Source organism: Suricata suricatta, chromosome 10 (assembly GCF_006229205.1).
Source record: "Suricata suricatta isolate VVHF042 chromosome 10, meerkat_22Aug2017_6uvM2_HiC, whole genome shotgun sequence".
In the NCBI taxonomy this organism is placed as follows: domain Eukaryota; kingdom Metazoa; phylum Chordata; class Mammalia; order Carnivora; family Herpestidae; genus Suricata; species Suricata suricatta.
This window is the reverse complement of record NC_043709.1, coordinates 78,404,985-78,431,729: the sequence shown is the minus strand read 5'-3', so window position 1 is coordinate 78,431,729 and position 26,745 is coordinate 78,404,985.

Below are 26,745 nucleotides of genomic sequence, written 5' to 3'. Positions count from 1 at the left end.
TTCTTTTCCCAGATTTGGCAAATTCTCAGTTATAATTTGGTCTAGTATCCCTTCAGGCCCTTCCTCTCTGTATCCCTTCAGGCCCTTTCTCTCTGTCTTCCTCTTCAGGAATTCCTATGATACGATGTTGTTCCGCTTGATTGTATCACTCAGGTCTCGAATTCTCCTTTCCTGCTCCTGGATTAATTTCTCTCTCTTTTTTTCAGCTTCCTCTTTTGCTATAAGTTCTAATTCACCTATTCTTCTCTCTGCCTCATCAATCCTTGAGGTGGCTGCCTCCAGTTTGTTATTCACCTCACCTATAGCCTTTTTTAACTCATTATATTGCCTAGAAATAGACTTATTTTAAAATAGACTTATCAGGTAAGATAAGGCCACATACATTAATTATTGTTTGTAATGAATACAGAAATGAAATGGCCTCTCCTGATTGTTCTTTCTTTCCTTCCCTGGTAGAGAAATAGAACCCAGGAGTTGAGGGAGAGTTAACATGTGGCCTTACTACTGAGAAGCTAAATGGACAAGTACCTTCAGATATATGGCTAAATGGGCTTGTTCCCATACCACTCCTAACTGATGCCTCCAGCTGACGGGTCCCAGCACTGTGGGACTGTAGGGAGCCCTGAGGGCTGTGCATGTAGGGAGACATGACCTACTCAGCCCATTGTACATGGAAGAGTGAACGGACCCAACAGATGTCCTCAGGATCTTCTCCAAAGGAGAAGTGTGAGTGAGCAGGGAGCTGTCAGAATTGTTGTCCAGTAAGGTCCCTCCTTCTACGTGGAATCACAAGAAGGGCAAAATGAGCATCCCTTCCATCATGTCTCATGATATCTGTTTGGCTCACATGTTTGTCTTAGTACCAAACCTTTACATTCTAACATGGAATGGGAAGTCATCATGTACTAATTCCTATGATACTATAATTCTATAATGATTTTTGAGGAATGGGAAGAGAGTCTGTAATCAGAATATCTTTCTCCAAATTTTTTCAGTCCTTGGGGAGTAAGGAAAAGCTATCTTGTCTTCAGATAATGAGAAGCTTCTGGTTTACCCTTCTAAAGGCAAAAGGTTTCATTTTAATGTCCTGGGTTAGATTATAGAATAAGAAGGTTTAGGGAACAGAGATTGAGTGGTGTAAGTGGATGAAGATACAAAAACCCTTTTTGTTAGAGATGTTTATCATATAGTAATTGGAAAATTAGTAAGCAAAGAAATGTTTTAAAATACAGGACTCCATAGAAGACTTCTTCCCCCTTTTTTTAAGTGGATATTATTGAAGTGTTTCATTTTTAATTTATTTGTTACTAATGGTATGAGAAAATTCCAAGGATGATTTCTCTGGTGTGTGTGTGTGTGTGTGTGTGTGTGTGTGTGTGTGTAGTACAGTGTGTTTCACAGTGTACTTTGATTCTTGGACTAACTGCACAAGAATCACCAGGGAAATTGATTAAACATGTGCATTCCTAGATTCCACCATAGAAAATCTGCAGAAATCTACATGTATACTGTTTCTTAGATAGATCTTTTGCAAACTAAAGCTTCAGAGGCCCAGAAATCCATTTATGTATTTTTTAAAATAATTATTTATTGAGAGAGAGAGAGACAGAGAGACAGAGCACAAGTTGGGGAGGGGTAGAGAGAAAGAGAGAATCCAAAGCAGCCTCCAAGCTCTGAGCTGTCAGCGCAGAGCCTGACTTGGAGCTCAAACCCACAAACCATGAGATCGTGACCTGAGCTGAAGTGGGACACTTAACCGACTGAGCCATCCAGGCACCCCTAGACATTCATGTAACATGACCCATCTCTGACAAGAGTTAGTAATTTGTGGCAGATGTGACATGGGTATAGTGGGGGTCATGGTGTGAGGGTTTGAGGAGGAAGCATTTGCCCTAGTCTCAGTGGCTGGTGAGGCTTTGAGTACAAGGAGGAGAACAGACTTGAGCAGAAGGAAAAAAGGATATTTTAAATGGGGAAAGAGCAATGGCCCTGGGGAAAGTGCTGTGAGTCGTCTTCAGGAGGCAGGAGATCTGTATTTCATTTGTGGTTGGGGCGGGAGGAGGAGATAAGAGCATGTGAATCACTGATCTTTTCTGTAATTTTCTCTTTCCTAACTCAGAGTAGAAAGCAATCACTGTCTCCTGTGCCTGCATAATGGTCATCATCCTGGTCTTATGTAGATGGCATATTGAGAAAGAAATGATGGATACAGATGCTATCTAGGAAAGAATTTCAATGAAGATGTTGATGGATTCCATGGGAGAGAGAGGGGCCAGGCTTCATAATACCCCTGACATGCTGCCCAGAATGCCCTCTATGTTTGTAAGACTAAAAGAAATGACAATATATTTATCAGATTTCTTTGAAACCATAATTTGGGCTTTCAAGAAATGAATGAATATATTTATCAGATTTCTTTGAAGCCATAATTTGGGCTTTCAATAGCTTCTAATTTGGGGATACACTTTTACTATCAATCTGTGCCCCATGTCGACTCCCCTAATAAACCTTTATTTCCATCACCTTCTCCCCCAACCTGTGGGCACTGTAGGTGGGGCCCCATCCCTTAGGAAAGCAAAGCCAAGATGGAGGCCTGTTCTTGGGTTTGCTCAGAGCTAATCTGTAAATCAGCTACCCGAAGGTTGGGAAAATAAACCCATAAACTGGGAACCTGTTTTAGAAACACATTTTAAAAGGTATTTACAGGATTCTCTGCCTCCACCCATTTCATATTCTGCAGCTAGGGTAGAGCACTTTTTCTATTTAAGTTTATAGTATCATTAAAGAGAGAAGGGTGAACCCACAATGAGGACTGTGTTTTTATTTTAATATTATCTTTAAATATAACACATTATTAAATTTCCACAGACTGAGGTGTTGTTTTATTTATTTTCACACTACATTATGAGCCCAGGACTGAGCTCTAGCCACAAAGACTTATGAACTCTTAGAGGGCTGCCTGTCCTGGCCCAGGCACGGCACCACGGAGGTGGCCACAGATGTTCCAGCTGGAGTGGAGAGCACCTGCCTGGGTCTTCTTCTTTACTCCGTATCCACACCTGTCCCAAGCCATTCCCTTTCTTCCCTCAACCCCTCATTTTTTTCACAGTGAAATTCACTTTATCTGTATGCCCAGGGATAGAAGAAGAAAGCAGGTGGAGGGTACTTCTTTTGATCCTGGGGTGACTCAGGAAACCCTAAAAAGAAATCTACTGCTTGGATCCATTCAAGACTTTCCTAACCAACTGGCTCTGTCCCAGGTTCTTCTGAGACCACCTACACATTCAGTTTTTTCTCCCAAGGCTGCCTTCCCTGAATCCTGTTCCCCTCTCCACTTCTAGAAGTGGTATACTTGGGGGTGGGGGTTGTGGGTAGTGGAAGATAAGGATAAAACTTAGAGGTCAGCGAGACATGGGCAGCACATCCTTCAATAAAAAGAAAATTAAGGGGCGCCTGGGTGGCTCAGTCAGCTAAGCGTCCAACTTCGGCCCAGGTCATGATCTCACATTCATGGGTTTGAGCCCCACATCGGGCTGTGTGCTGACAGCTGAGAGCCTGGAGCCTGTTTCCGATTCTGTGTCTCCTGATCTCTCTGCCCCTGCCTGTTCATGCCCTGTCTCTCTGTCTCAAAAATAAATAAAACATTAAAAAAAAATTAAAAAAAAAATTCAACCCTCCCAGGTGAATCATTCTGCCTATGGGCCTGCTGTGGTCAGCGGCAGTTCTGGTCTTGAGCAAAATTGTAGTGCAAGAGATGCTTGTTTGAGTATCCCTACACTGCTTTACACACCCCTGTCTCTCCAGAATTCTCTGTATTCCGTGGTGTCTTTTCTCTTCTGACAGACACACCAAGAGATCACACAGACCAACACAATGACATTTGCTGTGGACTCTGTAGTCTTCATGGTGTCCCAGCTTGGAGGTTTCTCCTTGGGGACAGCAAGCCTCTCTTATATTTTCCTATAACTTGCATGACATATACCACAGACCTAAGCTTGTAACTTAGCAAATGACTCAGTAAATATTTGTTCCTTGAGAACAAAGATTTTTGTTTTTTTTTTAACCAAAGAATAAAATCTCTCACGGTGAAATTTCAGTTACTATGACATGAAGATGCAAAGTATTTGGGGGAAAGAGCCTTCTTTACACTTCCAGTCACATATGTGGTGTTCTTATAGGGTATGGAGAACTAGAAGCTTCTCAGAACTCCAAGGATGTCTGCTGGGGGTGTGATGGCCCAGACCTTCTTATGGCAATGGTAGTAGCAAATATGAGGCCTACAGATTGAGTGGAACATATTGGGAAGTGGAGAGGGCTTGAGGGTCTTCTGAAAATATTTGAATTTCTTCTTAAGTCTCTAAAAAAATACTCTTCTCACCATCCAAAACTAAACAGCTTGCTTGGGAAGTTTTATAAATATTTATCTGGATATCTGAAGAAGAGCAGCTACTTGAAAACTATTAACAGCAGTGCACACCCCTTGTTTAATTACTTGTATTGATACTTCTTAGGAAAAAAATGTGACCTTTTATAATGATTTTTTTTAGACCCTAAAATGTTTGTTGAAATGTCATAGTTTCTTAATCCTAATTAGTGTAATTAATTATTTTAGCCAGTTCTCCCATTGTGGAAGCATTATTTTTATTGACAGCTAAAATTACTATTTTTGTGTGCATCACAGAACTCTTAAGTGGTTTGGAAAAATATGAAAACATCATAAAACTTCCCTTGAGATGCCCTGGATACATATTGGAATAGTAGTTATTCCTCTGGGTAAAAGACGGGGAATTTGGCTGCTGTGTTAATCCTTACCTCAGCAGACTTTTCTTTTGACTGGAATTAGTTGCTATAACAGAAATTATTTTTCTCATTCTATAAGGGACAGTTTCTAGTGTAGAGTTCTTTCCAGTGTTACATACGTCTTACAAAGTGCATAGGAAATAGAGCCAGAGATCTTTAACTATTTTTTCAACAACTTGTGTAGTCTTATTTGTTACTGTAAGAGGAAATACTAGTTAAAGAGCTAGAATGGTTGACTATATGGTTTCCTTGTAGGTATGCAATGTTAATTTAAAAAATGAAGGAGATCTTTAATTTTTAGGTTTTTAGATTGAGGAATTCTAATCCTGATGCTGTTTATCACTACTTATTTGACCTTGGGCAAGCCACTTTGCCTCTCTTACCCTTGCTTCTTCACCTATAAAAAAATACGTAGGGGAGTAGAGATAATCTGAGGCCTTTGTTGAGCTAACACTTATGGTCCTATAGCTATTAATCATCTTATTATACCACAGGTAGCAATAATTCCTTGCTTTCATGAAATGACTTGATTCATCCATGGATGCACATTGTTAAGGAAAAGTCATGTTAGTACTCATTCCATGGGAACATCCCTAATGGTGTTTCTATTGTTAGTCAGCCAGCTAGAAGCAAGAACATGCTCATAATAGGTATTCTTTCAGCTCCCCTCTTTTTTTTTTTTGTATTAGAGGTTCCTTTGAAATGACTATTGAGACCTTCTTTTTAACACTATTATGAATGTAATCGCTGTCCTGAACTACAATAGAATGTATGGATGGGCTTCCTTTTCATTCATCCCCCTTAATGGAGGCAGTTGGAAAAATATTGTTGGATACTTAGGAAGGAGATTAGGTTTGCTTAGAATTGTACTTACTTTGCAAAATATATTCTTTCAACTCTGTTCAACTTTTACTCTGTTTGGTATAAATCAAATAAAACATGTCAACCTGTGAGTTTGCAGAGGCTTAATTGCCAGGTATCAAGTAAGTTATTTCCTCTGCACACTGAAAATAATATTTAATCTTTCAAACCCCTGAAAGATCTTCAAATTACATAGTATGACAGAATTGAATTATATAAATATTGTTTGAGTTTTCCTTTTCCAATTCCTTCTTTGATATGAAACAGCATAACCTACTACTGATTTTTTTTTCAATTTTCTGTTCAATATCAATTTATACCAATGGTGGTAGTATGAATGGGAAGATGGAAGGTAGGAATGGTAATTGTTCTAGAGGTTCAAGGTCACTGGATCTGCCTTCATCTATTTAGGTAATTAGTCCTTTGCTATCTTACTCAAACTAGTCTTCTCCTATACATTTTTCAGGCTGGTTTTATTTAGATGGTATTTCTATTAAAGGGACCTTCTCGGAAGAGAATCAGATGCAATGAATTCACATATACTTCTCTTACATTAGTTACATCTCAGAGCTGTATTCAAATGAGCAACTTAGTTCTGTGAATGGGATATGTTATAAAATGAATGACAGAGTTTTGTGAGTCTTGCTTTTAGTGAATGACAAAACAGCTAAAAATACAAAGCATTAAAATGGAGCAAGAAGGATTAAAGTACAGGTCACATCCTGAGAGAAAAAGGGCTGTGGGGGAGGAAGGGGGTGGCTGCAGGGAAGGGAATGGGGGGCGGTGTCCAGCTGGAAGCAAAAGAAGTCATGTAGCTCAGTTGCCCATTAATACTTACAGTACATCCTGTGCTGAGGTAGTTATTACAGTTACATGTTTAAAATAAAAAGACATCATGAGTAAGTAATGTAGTAGAGTTTATCTTAAGGGTGTTAGTTCTTTTTCAGGGAGGGAGGGGAGGTGAAGGTTGAAAGAGCAAAGGAGCTTAATTAGCATTCAGATGGTTTTTTCTAGACAGCTAATGGCATTTGCCTAATTCCTTGAATAATGTCTTAGTATTATGCATGGTTTACTTATCATATGGTAATCTTTATTGTTATTTATTTATAATCCTTCTACTTCCAAAAAGGATTTTAAGCAGTTTATAGTAAAAGGCACAGATATAATAAACCCCTCAAACCATTAACCGAAGAATAAAAGGTGAGAACCAAGTGTTAATAGTAGTAGAGGTGGAGAAAAAATTTTGCTGGAAACAAATGGTTAAGGATGTTACTACAGCTCTGAACTTCTTAATGGTCAAGACAGGAAGTTTTGGTAACTGAAAAAGAAATTTCTTGTTCTCCAAATAATCTGAGTAATTTAGATCATTTTTTGAGAAGAGTATGAGCGATTTAATAACCAAATTAAAGAACATTGTGAGAAATGATGAAAGACAATGTCACTCTCACCTGTCTATAGAACTACTAATTTTTACTTTTTAAGCACATTAACTTCTAGTTTTTGTCCTTATGCAAACATATTGTAATATTAGGGTCATCACACTGTATTTTGTATTCAGTTTTCTTTTCCTCATTGGCTAAATATTCTTAGGCTTTACCAATGACTTCATATTATTGTTTCTAGCCTGTGAAATAGTCATGTTGTTCTAATGTCCTTGGCTTAATCATTTCAGTTTTGTTGACCCTGCTTCTAATATTTTGTAAAGAATGCTTTCATGCACATAACTTTTTCTTTCTTTTGAAGAATTACTTCTTCATTCAGTCACTGGCTATGCATTGAAACACAGAAGTAAATATTTTCAAAGCCCAAAGGAAAAATGCATAACTTTTTTGGACAAGGAGACATTATAAAAGGCTACACAGACAAGGTAATATTCAAATTCTCCCTAATAATAATAATAATAATAATAATAATAATAACTGATTGCCAAATTTCTTTCCAGATACATTTTATCAGATCACAATGTTGATAGTATAAAACATTTCCTTCCTTTTCTTCAGTTTCAAAACTAGACCAGTGTATGTGTTATCATTAAATTAAAAAAAAATAGAATGCTTAAAATTTACCTCAACTTGCCTTAGCTTACTTAGATTATATTTGGGGATAATATAGTGTCTGTGTAGATTCTGCTTCTGGTCTTCACACTTTTGCCTACATGGCAGGTCAAGGCCGAAAGAAGTAAAACTTGGCCATCCTATTTATAAGACAAACTTGCCCTATGTTGGTGATGTCATTTAGGGAAAATTATTTAATCTTGCTAAGCTACAGTTTTCCAACAGCAAAATTAGGATAACAATACTTAACCTCGAATGATTATTGAAAAGATAAAATGAGGGAATAAATAAAGCATCTGAAATATAATAGGGATTTTAGGAGTAACTATGATCGTGTGTTGGAATACTGTTTTCCTTGTAGAGTTAAGGAATTCTTTCTGTATGTTAACCCTATGTTCTATTTGATGGTAATAATTCCCCCAACATATTGTTCTTTTATTTTCAATTTACAGTATAAGAATTTTATATTTTAAAACCTCTGTACTTTGCTTTCATTTCCTCCATGTTTTAAAGTTGGAGACGTTATTGTTAGACATTAGAATTTCTGATAGTTTTTCTATTTTAAGGATATATCCAATTCTTTAAACCACCTGGGATCTATTTGAACATACAGAAATGTCATGCTCAACATGGCAAATATAAGTGGGACTTTTATACACATTTTTCTACAGTCAAAACTACTGTCTCAGAACATAAGAGTTCAACATTGCTATGTTTTCTTTTCATTACCTAAAATCACAGATTCCCCAAGTAGGCTACAAAAGACGTGCAGCTTGATGAGATAGAGTTTTAAGATGAAACTGTAGACTTGATACGAGATCAATGAAATCATAAAGGCTAATGCCTGAGATAATATTTACAGAATTATTCATGTCAACAGACACTTAGCTCAGCTTCATTGTATATTTACCTGTCATAGAGCATTATTAAAAAAGGTAAATATTTCTTGGAACTGTTTCTATTATAGTCTGAGTCTAAAACCTTAAAAAAAATTCTGGGCAGTTGTACAGTCTATAGTCTTTAAATTTAAAATTCTATTTTCTGACATGACTTTGAAATGGCATCTTATGCATATTTAAGAGATGAAAGATAAAAGAAGAGTAATCCAATTAAAAATTATTGTTTTGTTTCGGGGTGCCTGGGTGGCTCAATTAATTAAGCGACCAACTTCAGTGCAGGTCATGATCTGGCAGTTCAAGCCCTGTGTTAGGTTCTGTGCTGACAGCTTGGCGCCTGGAGCCTGTGTTGAGTTCTGTGCCTCCCTCTCTCTTTGCCCCTCCCCTGCTCACACTCTGTCTCTCTCGCTCTCAGAAATAAAATAAACATTTAAAAAATATTAGTGCTCTGTTTAATTAGTGTTAGCAGGCAGGATCTGATTTATCAATTTATTGATTAATCTAGTCTCAATTCCCACAGCTTTGAAATTTATGTCAGACGTTCTCAAATGTGAAGAGCCTTTTCTACACTATATGCCTTTGTATGTTAGTCTTTCTACCTAAGATGGACTTTCAAGTTTTAGAGGCCCGATCAACTTCTGATCTTTGTAGAAGTTTGCAAAAACTTCTCTGAAACTGTTAGACATCATTGCTGACTTCTGTAATAATCTCTGGAGTTTTTATAGGTTTTTACTGTTGGATAAAAACTATTGCCTATGTCTAGGAAGCAGTATTCATTGGTTTTGGAGCAAGGACTTTTAAATCAGACCTGGGATTGAATCCTAGTTTCTCCATTTACTAGCAGTAGAGCCTTAAGCAAGTCCATGACCTCTCTGTGTCAGTTTTCTCATCTGTAAAATGGAGATAATAACAGCCTCTCATAGAGTTATTTTTAGAAACAAATGATATGATGCATGTTAAACATTTAGTCTAGTTTCTGACATGGAGAGTCAAGGCATATGCTAGTTACTTTTTGTTTATATAACTATTTCCCCCACCCTAGTTGTCTATTGTTTCATAAAAATACCCCAAAACTTGGTGGTTTAAAATAACAAACATCTATTCTTTCCATTTCTATGGATTAGGAACCTGAGTGCAGCCTAGCTGGGTGCCTGTGGCTCAGAGTTTATCAAAAGGCTTCCATTAAGATACTGGCTGGGGCTGGGGTGCCCGAGTGGCCGAGCTGGGTAAGCGTCAGACTCTCGGTTTTGGCTCAGGTCATGATCTGACGGTTCATGAGTTCGAGCCCCAGTGCCAGGCTCTCGGCTGCCAGCTCAGAGCCTGCTTGGGATTCTCTCTGTTCCTCCTTCTCTCTCTCTCTCTCTCAATAAACAAACTTTCAGAAAAAGAAGAAAAAGATGCTGGTTAGGGCTACAGTCATCTTAATGCTCAATGGGGTCAGGGGGGCGGTTACATTTCCAAGCTCACTCATGTCAGCAAGGGTTACCTCCTTGCTGCCATTGGCCAGAGATCTCTTCCTTGTCTCATGGGCCACTCCGCAGGACAGCTCACAATACGGCAATTAGCCTCCTTTACAGTGAGAAGGGATGCCCAGGACAGAAGCCATGGTTTTTGTTTTTTGTTTTGTAATCTAATCTTTGACGTATCAGCCATCAGTTTTTATTTCTTCTATTTGTTATAAGTGGGCCACTAGGTCTGGCCCTCACTCAAGATGAAGAAATGACACAAAGTCATGAATATCAGGAAGAAGAGATCACTGGGGGCATCTCAGAAGCTGCCTGGCACAAGGAGGGCTGGATCTTACTATAATGTTTGTGTTTTTATGTTTTCAATGCGTGGCATGACATCTGGCTCAATAAATGCTTACCCTTCTGGCTAAGATAGTTTTCTTAGTTCTGGAAAATGTGAGAGATTCTTAGTTATCAGCTACCCACCCGGTGTTGTCTTTTTCATTCCTCCTTAGGGGAATCGCTTTTGCCAAAGCATAACACCCACGAAAGGTTGAAGGATATTGCAGCAGCCTGTCCCACGTCTTTGTAACAGGAGGCATGGACCGCCAGTATGCATGAGGAAGGATTAAAAAAATGGGAGAAATTTACATGCATTCGCTATTTACCTAAACCCTTTTCCCTGCCATAGTGTTTAGGCCGCAGAAAGAGAATGAGCTATGTGTCCCTTCTACAAATTATTAGCTGTCGCTGCATTGAAACAAAAGAGAATCCAAATGATAATTAACCAGGAAAGACAAATATCTTTTACGAGAGAGCACCTGGTGGTATACATCTGATTGTAACCATGGTTTGTGTTGACCCACCTCCTACTAGCTGGCTAAATAAATTCCTAACATGCCAGGCTCCTGGGATGAACCTCCCTCAGAGAAGTCCTGGCTTTAGGACTCTCAGGCAGAACTTTTGTTTCATCTGATGTCACTGAGTGTGGAGGGATGCTGATGGAAATATGATGCTTAGTAGCCAGCTACTTATTTTCTTTATTTTAGTCTTCCTGCAGGGGTAACCGCAAAGTGCCTGTGTGGACCACTTGGATGATATCCCTCAAGTCTCACAAATTTTCATTTTCCACAAGTTCTTTTGAACATCTTCCGTGTTGATGGCTAGAAGTTATAAAGAAGTATCTGATAGCTATGTTTAAGTCTGTTTTTGAAAAACTTTTTAACGTTTTTATTTATTATTGAGAGAGACAGAGACAAAGCATGAGCAAGAGAGTGGTAGAGAGAGGCAGAGACACAGAATCTGAAGCAGGCTTCAGGCTCTGTGAGCTGTCAGCACAGAGCCCAATGCGGGGCTGGAACTCACATATCGTGAGATCATGACCTAAACTCAAGTTGGACGCTTAACTGACAGAGTCACTCAGGCGCCCCTATGTTTAAGTCTTTAACCATTGATAGGTAGAATTGAGGAGTTGTTGTCTCTCATAAGCTGAGGGATAAGAATGGAACATAACAGATCTCCAGTAAAAGGAAACTACTATAATACTACTACTACTATGCTTTTCTCACAACAGTCCTCTCACGTGATTGCCTCACAGCACTTAGCGGTCATGCTCTGTTATTTATGCATTTATATATGGACTCGGAATCCCAGAGTAATAAGCAGTAGACGTGTGAAAACCCCTCACTCAGGGGGGCACTCTATCTGGACTGCAGACATATTTGGTTTTTTGTTTTCGTTTTTGGCTGTCTGTGATCACTTTCTTCTCTTTCTATGCGTAGGCTCTAATCACTCTGCCTAGCCAACTGCCAGTTCGCGGAGCTTTTTACCATCCATCTCACCCTACAATTCCAGGGTGTTCTTCTTTGTTCCTCCTACAGGGCAACTTTAGATGTGAGGCTGCTAAGACTCTTCCTTCCTCCATGGAGTCATGGAGCATCTATTTCCATCCAACCACCCATCTATTCATTCATTTGTACATTTGGTCATTACTTTCGAGGTATGATAAGGCCTGAGCATAAATAATGGTGACGAGGAACAGTGCAGAAAAGGCAGGAACCAAGACCCCAAGTGTTTGGAGAGGGACAGTCACTGCTGCTTGACCAGAAAAGGCTTCATGAAAAATGTGTGATGGGGAGGATTTTTTCAGGTTGAAACGGTGGGGAGGACCTTTTACAAGGTGAGGAGAAGATGAAGAAGAAATAATCCATGAATGGGAGATGGAGAGAAGTTTGCCTGGAAGAGGGAGTGGTGAAAAGAGCAGGTCTGTGGTATAGAGACAGAGTTTGGGTCTCCGGTTTTCTGGATGGAGAAAAAAATAGTGTCAAAAAAACCAAAAAACAGAACAACAACAACAAAAACCAAACAGTGTTAAACTGGGAGACAAATGCTGAATTTATTACTTGATCTTTCTGAATATGGTTCCTCACTTGAAAAATAAGGCTGTTTACCTCACAGAACTGTTGTGAGAATCAAATGAGACAATGAATGTAATGTGGCAAGATAATTTTAAAAATATTAGCTGAGGTCCTTCCCCCTACTGACATCCACAAGTTCCCCTCCTCTGTTTTTACTTTTACCACTTTCTCTTTTCAGTAGCTAGGCTGGCTTATTCCTTGGCTCAGGGTAAGAATGTGGCAGAGCACAAAGAGGGGAAAAAAAGGAGTCTCTTCCTGTTCTAAAATTCCACAGCCTTAGGGAGATGGGAAAGACTATGAAATATCCAAACTTTTGAAAGTCTGATGTGTTAGAACTCTCTAGATTGTCACCTGGATTCCCTCCAGGAAAGACTGCTTGGGGATAGTGAGGCACTGGTCCTAAACTTCAAGACTGCACGTGACCTCCTTGATAGGAGGGCCATAAAACGCAAGAGGATTACACGTGGCTAGAGCCCCCAGAAACGACATATCCTTAGAAGGGAATGGCTTTGCAGTGAGTATGGGCAACCTGGGCCACAGGCCCACAGAGAATCCCATACTCTAATTTACAAGGAAGCCACAGAATGACTGAGTTGCTCCAAAGGGTGGAGCTCACCTAAAGTGGCCAGGAGACAGGGGCCATGTCTCAGGGCTGAGCCGGGAGATCAGTGGCTGAAGGTTCATGGATTACTGAACGAAGACATAGCTCTTGGCGAAGCAGGTACTTCCCCAGACCCTATGACAGCTTGCTATTGGATTATTGGATGAACCCTCTGATCTCCCATTTAACTCTTGAGCAAAGGGGATTTCAAATAAACTAATAATCACATTTCTGTCACCCTGAGCAATAGGGACTCAAAATAGAAGTTAAGTTGTTATAGAAAAAAACTAAACCAAATATTTTCCTTGCATATCAGTGTTGTGGACTGAGATATATATCTGTTTCAGTAACTTTAGAAACTTTAAACTGACATGCAGTGTTACGAACTAAAATGTAAACAAAGCTGGGAAGCTAGGTGCAGACTTGAGCATGTGCTGCCCTGGAATAGCGTCTGGGTGAGGGCTCTGAAATGGAGCCCTGGCTGTTGGGATTCTTTAATTCCCTATTCTCAGCCTCAGAACAGTAAAAACTGTGGCACAGCTGTTCTGGTTGTAAAGGGCAGCTATGTAGGGCAGTATTCCCAGAAGCTTTCGGTGCTCCCAAATCAGCTTCATAAAAAAGTAAGTGTTCTAAATATCAGGCATGTTGATACTGACAACCACAGAAATCCAGCACCAAACGTTTTTATCTTTGCTGCAGATGGTGGCCTGTTTGTGAAATAGCGTTTCTCAGAGCAAGGATGCTTTTCAACACTTGAAATAGCTGAGACCACTTATAATCCTTAAAATTAGAGGACGCGTCAGTGCTGAGAAAACCTTTAGGGCTACTTAACTCTTAGCATAGATGCCTTGTGGAAGAGCATCATTTCATATCTGGAAAGTTCTTCCCTTCCTTAGCTAGAATTATGAATTATGATTAATTCATGTTTATTGGATATTCTTTCTGAGCCAGACAGCATGGTATGGGCTGGTGGTACAATAGTAAAAAGCAGAGCACCTTTCCTCAATGAACTAAAATAATTTTAATAGTATGTGTTAGTAACAATAAACCTACGAAGTAAGTAGTCTTATTACTTTCATGTTACAGGTAAAGGAACTGAAATTCAAATAAATTAATGAGATAGCCCAAGGTCACCTAGCTAGAAAAGGGTAGACCAGAGTCCAGATCATTCAAGGTCCGTGTTCTTAACGATGACACTCTAAGTGGCCAGTGAGAAATAAAGATGAGCAGGTTTGGGATTACAAAACTGCATGATGGAAGCTGTGCTTAGGTGCTAGGTGATATCCTGAGAGTGACTTTGGCCTGTCATTTGTGGCAAGTGCTCTCTAAGAGGGCCCCTACCCAGTCTCAAAAGGACAGGGTGGGGTTCCTAGAGGAAACTACATTTAATAGAGAGATTGCCAAACTGAGGACCTAAATCAGAGGATTTGCTCTAGGTCCTACGTCATGGACATTAGGATTTATTCTTCAGTCCCCAGTCTACAAAAATCATGTTCAAAACACACATTTTGTCATGTTTGTGCTCTTGTGGAGCAAGAATAGTTGCTTTTCATTGAGCCTGGATTTTTTTTATCACCCCTCTTCCTACCCTGAAAATATAACCATGGAGTATTAGTGTTTACCGGCTGTGGATACTACCTAAGGGGTGAGGCAGTGGGTGGGGCCAACACGGCCAAGGCCAGCTGGTCCTGCAGGCGGCACTATGGCCACAGTCCAGCCCTCAACCCAGGCTGACAGACTCTTGCCCCATCTGTGTCGGCCAGCTTCCAGAAGCACCATGAGATGGGTCTATGTGAGGCCACACTGACCCTGCCTAACCTCTGCCCAGCAAGTGACCTCACTGAGTATCAGTGGGGCCTCCAGACATAGCAAGGGAGGAAGTACACTGGGAGAAGGAGGTGTGAGACAGTAAATGACTGTCATTATTGATGCGCCTCTAAAAGGAATGAAAAGGAAAGACTCTTTTAAAGTAAAATTTGACACAGAAAACCAAAACTCTCCACTTCCAGTCTTAAACACTTGAAAGCACCCAGGAATTCTGGTCAGCATTACTATTGCCACCCATGATTTGTCTTCTCTAATTAGATACTGGCTTCCTCACACACGAGTATCAAAGATAACTAAGACTAGTTACTTAATTATATTTTCATCACTACTTAGTTACATACGTCTCAACGCATTCCAGAAATCTATATGTTATTTATCTTTTTATGTATATTTGTTAGGTGTAGGTTTAAATACACCTCTACTAGTTTGAAGACAATATATTCTCCAGTATCATTTTCTCTTTTGATTGCAAACATGTAGTATTTCAGCTCCCTGTGGATCAAATATGTTTGGGAGAGAAGATAGTCTGGGACTCTCACCATCATTTGTAATATTTCTTTGGAAAAAGTTAGAAATTAATCACCTTATAATCAAATTTCAGTAACACCCTGAATAGGAAATAGCCTACATATGTTAAAGTGGTTGTGACTTCTCATTAGTCTGGGTTTTTTGGGGTATCTATGACAGGTAATCCAGCGATTTGCACCACGTGGACAATTGTTCTTTCTCTGTAGCTCTTGGTAAAAATAGGAGTAGTTAGAGCTCTCTGGAAGGTCATGGAGTTGTTTAATGCTCAGAGAGGAATCGGGCCACCCTCTGGGCTTTTGCAGCTTGCTTATGATGTTTTAAAGTGGCCTGCCCGGAACAAAACAGGCAATATTTGTGTAATTGTAAACAGATCTTTAGACCCTTTATAGCTGAGATAATCCGTACAAGGAAAGGGGCTCTCTTTATTCTTTAGAACGGAACCAGGCCCTGGCTCGCTCGCTCTGTAACTGTCCATGGACGCCGTGTGCTGTGAGCTGTGTGTCCTGCTAAGCAAATGGTCAGAATGTGATAATTCACGAATTAGAAAAGCCTTTCTGAATCAGTGGCGTGAGATAGGTAGCAGAGTCATCTGTTATCAGTGTCTGTACAAGTTGGGTTAGATGAGCACCCAGAGAAAGGCTGACGGGTCAGAGAGAACTCTGCAACGGTCCTCGGGGAGGTAAGCTCCAGACTGCTACCTTTTACAAATTGCATGGCCTTTCCCACCAACCTCACCTCTCCAGGAACAAGTTTCCTGTAGAACAAATTATAGTAGTGGATTTTTAAAAAAATGTTTATTTATTTTTAAGACGGAGAGAGACAGAGTGCAAACAAGGGAGGGGCAGAGAGAGAGGGAGGCACAGAATCTGAAACAAACTCCAGGCTCTGAGCTGTCAGCACAGAGCCCGATGCCGGGCTCAAACCCACGAACCGTGAGATCATGACCTGAGCCAAAGTCAGACGCTCAACCCACTGAGCCACCCAGGCACCCATACAGTAGTGTTTTTAAACTGAGGTGATGGGTAGTATGTGGCTTGGGACACAGACTCGAGCCAGCACAGACTGGAACTCTGAGCTCAGGGCCGGCTATCACTTGATAGCTTTGTGACCTTCGGCAAATGACTAATCCCAGAGCCTCAGTTTTGGTAAAACAAGGATAAAGGCTACCTCACAGGGTTGTTGTGAAGATTAAATGAGTTAATATTTAGAGTCTGGGACTCCTTATAAAGAAATGTTCTCTATCACAGTTACTTCTGTGTTTTCTGGAACCTAGTTCTATAAATACACTAATTTGAATATCATGTTAAAGCACGATTGTGATTATTTAAAAAAAATCATGAAAACAAAATATGTCACATGTCAACATGCAACACACTGATGGTGACAAACCTTTTCATTTGTGCTATTTAACTCCTTGCTGAGTCGGCATGGGGACAAAGTTTCTCCAGACAGATCTTGTGACTGTATTAACATTGAGGAACAATGCTAGTGTTTCTTAAGGTCCAGGCTGATACATGGGCTTCTGGTGCAGAATTGTCCAGGATACCGCACCACTAGAATGCACGTGCCGGGATCTCACTTAAATGACAAGAAAGCCAGCCAGGCCCGGGCATTTTAGCGTCTGATCCTGGGGTGGTTGGGCCATGCGGAGTGGTCTCTGACATGTCACATCACAATACAGATGGAATGATAGTTGTTATGCTCTTCATACATGCTAGATGCCGCTGATCTGACTGTGTGTTTCTCATAAAAGATGTGTTAGATAGTGTTAGTGATCTGACATTAAAAAAACATGTTCTGCTTTTCTTTGTAGACACTTCTGGATCAGTCTAAGGAGAAAGGATCCCGAGCTTCCAGTGAGGACTGTCATAAGAACACTAACAACAAACACTCACAACTACTTACTCAAATGCAAATCAGGCTTCCCTCACTATTATGAAACCAAAACAAATACAGACATAAACTAGATTCTGCAGCTCATATAAAAGTGCGTCTATCACCTTCAATATTATTTTTTCTTTCTTCTGGTCTTTGAAGTGAACTTTTGCCCCCCATTAATTGGCTTAATAGTAAAGGAGTATTACGAATTTATACTTATAAAAATATATTTACACTGGCAAGACAGAGCTTTTGTTGTTTCACCACAGGGTGACCACTATCCTGGTTTGCCCAGGATTGTCCCAGTTTCAGCACCGAATATTCTTCTCCTAAAACTCGCACTTGTCCTGGTCCAACTGCGTGGCTGGCTGCTCTGTTTATAGATCAAGGTTCTGTGTTAGGATTCAATTTTTGAAAAAGATTCTGCTGCTGGGGCACCCGGGTGGCTCATTCAGTTAAGCATCTGACTCTCGGTTTTGGCTCAGGTCTTGATCTCCCAGTTCGTGAGTTTGAGCCCTACATCGGGCTCTGTGCTGACAGTGCCTGCTTGGGATTCTCTCTCTCTCTCTCTCTCTCTCTCTCTCTTTCTCTGCTTCTCCTGAACCATCTCTCTCACACAAAATAAATAAATAAACTTAAAAAAAAGGATTCTGCAGCTGAAAATGTTTTTAAATTACAGACAGATGATCACCTATGGTGAGCAAATAATTTGTTATCCAAACCTGGACATCCTTGAGAGTGAAAGGGGCATGAGTACCACAAGAAGCAAACCCTGTCTGGATGCTTCCTCCTAGTACTAAAGGCTTCTATTCTCTCCATTTGCAAAGAATCTCACACCACTCTATGCTTACGGGCCGTTGACTTGAGCCTAAATTGACACTTTTTATTTGATCATAAATAGAAAAGATAAACAAGATGAGCCAGAAAAGAATCTTGACTAATACCTGGTTACGCCTCAGAACTGGTTGGTTCAAAGATAAATCCCTCACGTCAAATTACTTTCTTGTGATTCACTTCATTTCTCATCGAAGCTAAATGAAAAGGAAAAATGTTAATTAAAGGTTGTAGTAAGTTAGGCTCCAGTTGACTAAGGTTTTATTTTGTCTGAACCAATCTCTAGGGTGAATAAACTAACTATTCCATGAATGAACAAAATTCATGTGGTCTGTTACCTCTGGATAATCTGAAGGAAAAATAAATGCCCAGCAACTTGCAAACTTCCTGCCCCCAGTAGGACGGGTGCTGGGTGGGATGTGGGGGGTATGACACCGCGGCTCTTCATGCCCACACCGGCCGTGTTAAGGCAGAAGGCAGGGTCTAGTTCTTCAGCAAATGTGCTTTGTATAAACCCTTGTCCACACACATTTGGCTCTTCACTGACCTTCCTTAAGCTGCTTTATTTTAGTGACGATTACTAACGTTGTTAGCTCTGAATCAGCAAACTCCCTCCTTTCTTGTCCTGCCCTTCCCCACTTTCTTTTTCTTTCTTTTCTTTTCCTTTCTTTTCCTGGAAGCATACTCAAAGATCATCTAGTCTCTTCTGTTAAGGTGGAAATACTAACGTGACGACAGTGAGTCTGATGATGTCCCGTCAAAGCAGATGAGATGCCCTTGGTAATTCTGCCAAGATGTGATTTCTCCTACTTGCAGTTTTTCACCCTAAATATGATTAGGGTGCTTTTTAGGTTGTGTAGGAGAGCCTTGCCCACTACTACTTAATAATTTATTCTTTATTTATTTATTTATTTATTTATTTATTTTGTATAGCTGTATCTGCCTATTGTCCTTAAATATACTTAGGAACAAGGAGTATTTTCTGGCAAATTACAAACTCATGTGATTATTGTGGGATAGACTGTACGTATGCAATCTTTTTCTTTCTTCCGTGTTGAACATCATAAAGTTATATAAATGCTGACAGATGAACACCACATTCCAGCCTTTTCCTTAGTGTTTCATTGCTGTCAGCATTGGCATGAAACTACCTCATCGCTCTGATTCACCTGCTGAATAATCTGTTCTGTCTCTGGTCTGTTTTCTCCATCTTTCCAACACCCTACCTGGACTGTTTTAGGTGATTCCAAGACCCATTGTATCTTCTTCTTCTTCTTTTTTAAATGTTTATTCATTTTTGAGGAAGAGAGAGAGAGAGAGAGAGAGAGAGAGAGAGAGAGCGAGCGCAAGCAGGGGAGGGGCTGAGAGAGAGGGAGACACGGAATCTGAAGCAGGCTCCAGGCTCTGAGCTATCTCCACAGAGCCGGATGCAGGGCTCGAACTCACTAGCAGCGAGATCATGACCTGAGCTGAAGTGGGTCACTTAACCGGCTGAGCCACCCAGGTGCCCTTGTATCTTCTAAGGAGAAAGCACCCAGACCTGTCGGAAATTCCTAAAGCACATAGTCCTCTGAGCTGTGGATTTGAAAAATGTATGTATGGTTTACATATGGATTTAAATGACTGATCCACAAATTCATACAAAAATATACAAATAAGTATTTAAATAATTGATCAATAAATTGTTATAAAAATGGATAGATCCAATTTTTTTGTGGCTAGCAGCTCAGCTATTCATAAACAAAAGGGAACTTATTTTAAATAATTGCAAATAGGCATCTATGTGGAACTAACAGGTTACTTATGGATGCATTGTTGGCCAGGCCGAGCTTGATAAGAGATAATAAAAATCACTCCTGTTTAGTAAATGTGAACACTTACAGACATTCCTCCACTCGTCTAGTACTCATTACTCACTTTATCCTCCTAGCACTATTGAGGTAGGTGCTTTTATTGCCCCACAGAATTGAGGCAAGTTTTCCTAGCTCTCCAGCAGTAGGACCCGAGTGACCAAATGCCAGATCTGCCTGGGACTGAAGGGGCTCTCAAGAAATGAGACTTTCGGTGTTAAAATCAGAACTCCCCTGCAAACTGGTGGGCCTTACTCTCAGTGTGGCCAGAAACTGAACCCGGGGTGCTGGGCTTCAGATGGTGCACCGCTAACAGTGGTGTTATTTTGCCTCTCTTGGATGAGTTCAATAGGAGGTCACCATTTGCAATGTGCCTGCCTGACTTTTTCCCCCTAAGCAACTCCTCAAGCACTTGAATAAGCCATTGATATTAGGGTGGACTTGGGAGCATCCTCGTTGACGAGGCTTTCCTGCTTCTCCCTTCAGTTGCCTAAACCTGAACATACAAAATGCTCTTATGTAAGTCAGCCCTAAATTACTATTTTCCCTTTTCAGGGTGTAATTTCCTGAATCCCTTCTCTTGTTTTTCCTACCTCACAAACCCTGATTCCTGAAGTTTAGTGTTTCCAAGCACGACTTTATCCCCACACGAGGAGGGAGCTTTTCTAAGGCTGCTCTGTGCTGTGGAGCTTCTGCACCAAGCAGAGCATCCTGGTTATATGTGACTTTAATCTGCTGGCTTACATGATTAAGCATGCAGAAAATGCAAGGGTTTTCTTCCAAATCCCTAAAAGAGGAAGACTAACATGCTTGCTTTCTTCTCAAAGCATTGTTCCTCCTTGGATTCTGCACTCTGCGTTGGAGTTAATCTTTCCTTTCCAAAAGAGGACTCTCGCGTGCAGAACTCCTTGAAGGCCCAACCTTGCCTGTATCCCTCACGCTCCCATCCTTGGGAGCTCCGGAGGCAGGGCTTTACTTTAAAAAGAACTAATTGTGCCAAAGGTCTTTCTTATATTATACCCGTATTTGTCTGTTTGCAACATTATCAATTCACTCTCCTGCTTTCTGAAGCAAACAACATAAACTACTCTTTCAGGTAATATGAAGGCAGCTTGAATATCTCCATTTAACTTTTTCTTCTCTAGGGGCTCTTGGGTGGCTCAGTCAGTTAAGTGTCTGTCTTCAGCTCAGGTTTTGATCTCACAGCTCATGTGCTGACAGCTCAGAGCCTGGAGCCTGCTTCAGATTCTGTGTCTCCCTCTCTCTCTGCCCCTCCCTGCTCATGCTCTGTCTCTCTCTCAAAAATAAATAAACATTAACAAAATAATTTAACTTTTTCTTCTCCAGACTAATGACCCTGGTTCTTTCACTTATTCCTCCATATCAGTATTTTCTACATATTTTTTTTTTCAAATGAAATCCTACATTGAAATAAAGGGTGAAATCAGTATTTAATTAGGTAAGCTTGCATTTATAGTATCTTATTGTAAAGTCAGTTAAGAATAGTAATGGGACTATACATTAAAAACTAAAAGAATTGAGGGGCGCCTGGGTGATTCAGTCGGTTGATAGTCCAACTTCGGCTCAGGTCAGGGGATCTCATAGTTTGTGAGTTCCAGCCCTGCGTTGGGCTGTGCTGACCGCTCAGTTCCCGGAACCTGCTTCTGATTCTGTGTCCCCTTCTCTCTCTGCCCCTCCCCTGCTCACACTCTGTCTCTCTGTCTCTCAAAAAGAAATAAATGTTAAAAATTTTTTTAAACTAAAAGAATTGAAATGGAAACTTTTAGACTATTGCTGCAGATTTGCATCAGCCTTGAGCTGCTTATAGTATTAGTTTTTTAAAGCAATTCTCATTGCAGCCCAAGGATTCTCTTTAATTAAGTTGATGCAAATGATTGAAAGAGAATTAACAGGGCATATTGTTTCAAAATTTCACTGCTCATAACATCTATCAATTGCTTACTTTTTAAATAATGAATGGTAAGTCATATAGAGAGCTCACTGGATGTGCCAAAACTATCTCTCAGATTTTGACACTATGACTCAACAGGTCTTCGTTGTCTCTTCTTTTTGTACAATTCACTGTGATGTGTATCATGACAAAGGCATGCGCTGAACAAACGTGCTGGAGCTTACTTGACATTTATTTGAATACGGCACACCTGTGCTCAACTCTCCCTACAAAAGTAATATACTCATAATTTTATGCAAGCAAATGTATGCAGAACTGTATTGTGTGGGTGGATTGGGAAGGTTGTGAGTGAGGTTTATCCTCTTTATTATTTTCTGCATTTTCAGGATATTTTACAGCAAAGCATTCAACGTTTGGAAATTATATATATTTTTTATTTTTAATTCTCATTATGCATATCTCCCTACTCTAATCATGTAAAAATAATTGCATAACAGGAAACTACAGAGAAATCACTAATACAATCACAGAGTGAGCATCTGAGACTGTTTTTTCCTACCACTTTTTAGGTTTCCTTATAGGAATATGTCATTTTTTTTGACAGTTCTCTAATCGTTATTTAATGTAGTAAAATTAAAGAATTACTACTGAACATAGATATCTTATTCAAGACTGCACTAAAAAACCAGGTGCAAAGCTGCAGAATTTCTGATAATAGTCGCAGGTAAAATTAAAAGACACACAGGGTAATGTGAGAAAAAGCTTCATTCTGAGTGCCACAGAGTGATGATGTTACGTGGCTAAATGACTTCATGGAATTAAGGTCTGCAGTGGATGAAATCCTGACTCCTAGTATGTTTGAATATTTTTATTGTAGTTTTAAAATACTTAAAATATAGGGATGCCTTGGTGGCTCAGTTGGTTAAGCGCTTAAGCGTCTGACCCTTACTTTCAGCTAAGGTCATGAATTGCTGTTCGTGGGATTGAAATTCCACATCAGGCTCCATTCTCACAGAACAGAGACTGCTTGGGACTCTCTCTCCCTCCCTTCCTCTGCTCCTCCCCTGCTCACGCTCTCTCTCTCAAAATAAACAAATAAACTTAAAAAAAAATAAAATACTTAAAATATAACTTAAAGTAAAATTCAAATTAAGCATTTACAAAGCTCCCACTACCACCCTATAACCTATTTTGAAAACCCATTATCTGTCCATACAGTTTAAAATATCTATTTCATTGGGGCACCTGGGCGGTTCAGTCATTAGTTAAGCATCCGATCTCACAGTTCCTGAGTTTAAGCCCCGCTTAGGCCTCTGAGCCTGAAGCCTGCTTCAGATTCTGTGTCTTCCTCTCTCTCTGCTCCTTCCCCACTTGCTCTCTGTCTTTCTCTCTCACTCAAAAATAAAAAAAACATTTAAAAAAGTATGTCTTTTAAAAAGTACCTATACCATCAGATAGCCTAAATTATATTTCATATCTTTAGATATAATTTTAGGTTTTGGAGTGCACTAGTTTGCTAGGGCCGCCATAACAAAGTACCACCAACTGGGTGGCTTAAACTACAGAAATTTATTTTCTCACAATTCTGGAGGCTGGAAGATCAAGGTGTCAGCAGGGTGGGTTTCTCCTGAGGTCTCTCTCTCTCCTTGCTTTGTAGGTGGCTGCCTTCTCCCTGTGTCTTCACATGGTCTTCCCTCTGTCCATGTGTCCATATCCAAATTTCCTCTTTTGATAAGGACATCATATATTAAATTTGGAGCCCCCTGCCCCTATGATCTCACTTTTTATAATTGCCTCTTTAAAGCCTCTGTCTCCAGGAGTGCCTACCTGGGTGGCTCATTCAGTTAAGCATCTGACTTTGGCTTAGGTCATGATTTCATGGTTCATGGGTTGGAGCCCTGCATCAGGCTCTGCCCTGACAATGCAGAGCCTGCTTGAGATTCTCTCTTCCTCTCTCTGCCCCTCTTCCACTTGTGCTCTCTCTCTCTCTCTCTCTCTCTCTCTCTCTCTCTTTCTCTCTCAAAATAAATAAACTTAAAAAAGAAATAAAAGCTTCTTAATAAATAAAAAAATAATAATAGTAAAAATTAAAGCCTCTGTCTCCATCTATGGTCACAGCCTGAGACAGTGGAATTTAAGACTTCATCATATGAATTTTGTGGGGGATATGATTTAGCTCACATTGTGGAGTTTTCCTGATTTTGAATATACTTGTTAAAGAAACTTCCTCCCTTCACAGAAAGCCGTACCCAACTTCTCAATTTTTATTTAGTTATGTGTTTGTGCACAGACACATTTATAGAAGTAGAAGGTACATGCATTTATGCATCACTTACTCTGTGCTCATACAAAATTTTTTAATGTCTTTAAAGAATCATGTGACATTTAAGGGAAAAAACGTTTTGGGGGTTCTGGAATGACTTCACCTTTGGCTATTTGCAATTATCACACGGACTTGTGTAAACCAACCAGTATCAAGTTAAAAGAAAATCAGATCAATGGTTAGAAAAATCAAAACAGATGCTCATTAGATTCGTCTAAGTCAGAATTAACTCCACCTTTCAAATTTTGTGGGAATTGTGTTTAACATCTGCAGAACAAAGCAAATACATTTAATTCACCACAGCCTCGGGTTTATAGTTCAAATTTGGCCTCTCAGATCTGTTATATTTGTGCTAAAAAGCTGAGGAAGTAAGTTATAAAAACAGAGAAACTAGAAATATTAATTTTTCTCGTCCAAGATAATCATCCTCCTTAGCTTTCGCTTTGTATAACTCGGGGACGTTTTCGGTATTAAAAAGGAATCCTATCCATTCTCAACTTACAAACCAGCTGTGTTCCAAAAATTCATTTGTATGTCAGTTATTAAGCACTCTCAAGAAAGTTTCCCATAGAAATGATGTTATTTGTGATGATTACACTCCTGGGCCCGCCCATACAACGCCATTTAACTCTTATCACCCAAAGTATGGTATTGATGGTATAGGGCCATGGGACCTCCTTACCAACGAAAATACTGTCTCGATGGAAAAAGAAATAGTGTCATGAGGGTATGTATGTTTTAAAATCTATGCGTATGCTTTTCTTGTCTGTATTTCTCTCTGATTTGCCAGAGGCATCCATGGGGGGGCGGGGGTGGGTTTGGGATTGTTACCGCAGGAATGCAAAGAGTCTGAATTCAGCTTTTAATATTAGAATAGAATTTTTGAGACTATAGTCTTGAAATCTAGAATTTATCAAGAAAGAAAGGATTTGTTTAGTTTCTCAAACCACTCATTACACAGCCACATAACTACGAAGAGTTAGACCTTGAAGGTGCCGTAGTCAGGGCTGCGGGTGCCCAGAGTGCCGGGGAAGAGGCCCTCCTGCTGCAGGAGAGCTGGAGCGCGGAGGCAAGAAGGGGAGCAAGTGGTTAGACGTGGATATGAAAGACAGAGGAGGGATTCAGATGAATTAAAGGATAAGCGAGAAGAAGGGAGGCCGTTTAGTTCCAGTCGCCATTTTGAACCTTGGCAAGGGGACAACTGTGCAGGATGGCCCTGCTCAGGCCCAACGGAGCGTAGGGTACAGGCCTCAGGCTCACCAGCCGGTCCCCAACACACTGCATTGTGACAGTTCCGGGGACGTGCCCAGACGCTCTGCTGGGGAGAGTAGCGCAATCCAAGGAGCTGAACATAGATCCAAGGCCCCTGGAAGACACGTAGTGACTGCCACTTCACACGTGCGTGGAATTCATTTTTCTTTATGGCACCCCCCCCCCAGTAGAGTGGTATTGAAGTAGGTATATGAAATAAAGGAGCTTTGTTTTCTTTGCATATCTTTGTACATTTAATTAATTTACATTCATCATTTGAAAAGGCCTGCTGTGGGCTTAACCCCAACCAATTTTTAGAGGAGTTAAAAAAAATTTTTTTTTAATGTTTTTATTATTGAGACGGAGAGAAACAGAGCATGAGTGAGGGAGGGGCAGAAAGAGAGGGAGACACAGAATCTGAAGCAGGCTGCAGGCTCTGAGCTAGCTGTCAGCACAGAGCCCGACGCAGGGCTCGAACCCATGAACTGTGAGATCATGACCTGAGTGGAAGTCGGCCCCTTAACCGACTGAGCCACCCAGGCGCCTCATGAGGAGTCTTATGAGATCTATATTTACACCTTCACGACCAAGGAAATGGCAGCAATTTTGCCCCAAATTTCACAGTTCCTGAGAGAGAGAGCTGAGATTTGAATCAGGGTGAGTGATGCTCTGAAATTCATGCTTTAAAAAATTCAGTTATAGTTTAGAGTATCTGGATCACATATTCCTTTTATCTCCTTTATTCTAGGTAAGGGGAAATGGTACCCCACAGTTGTAGCCCTCAGAGCCTGGGACTAGGAAGGAATGAAGGTTAAGATGTATGGGTGTGAAGACTGAGACCAAGGCCTCAGGCTGATATAATTTCCCAATGATATTTCTCAGTTCTAGACTGCTTTCTAGAGCCTTCGTTATTTCATCAGATTCACTTATCTACTTTTTATTTTGAGAAAGAGAGTAAGTGAGGGGCAGAGAGAGGATCTCAGGAAGCACAGAGAGAGAGAGAGAGAGACAGAGAGACAGAGAGACAGAGAGACAGAGAGACAGAGAGACAGAGAGAGAGAAGCAGGGCTCACCCAAAGCGGGGCTTCTGTTTACCTAAAGTGGGACTCGAACTCATGAACCGTGAGAGCATGACCTGAGCCGAAGTCAGATGCTCAACGGCTGAGGCAGCTGCTTGTCTCCTTTTTTGTTTCCACTGCCCCCACCTTACCAGTGCCTGTCTTTTCCGTTATTCCCTACATTCGGAACTCATTTCCCTTAGTGTG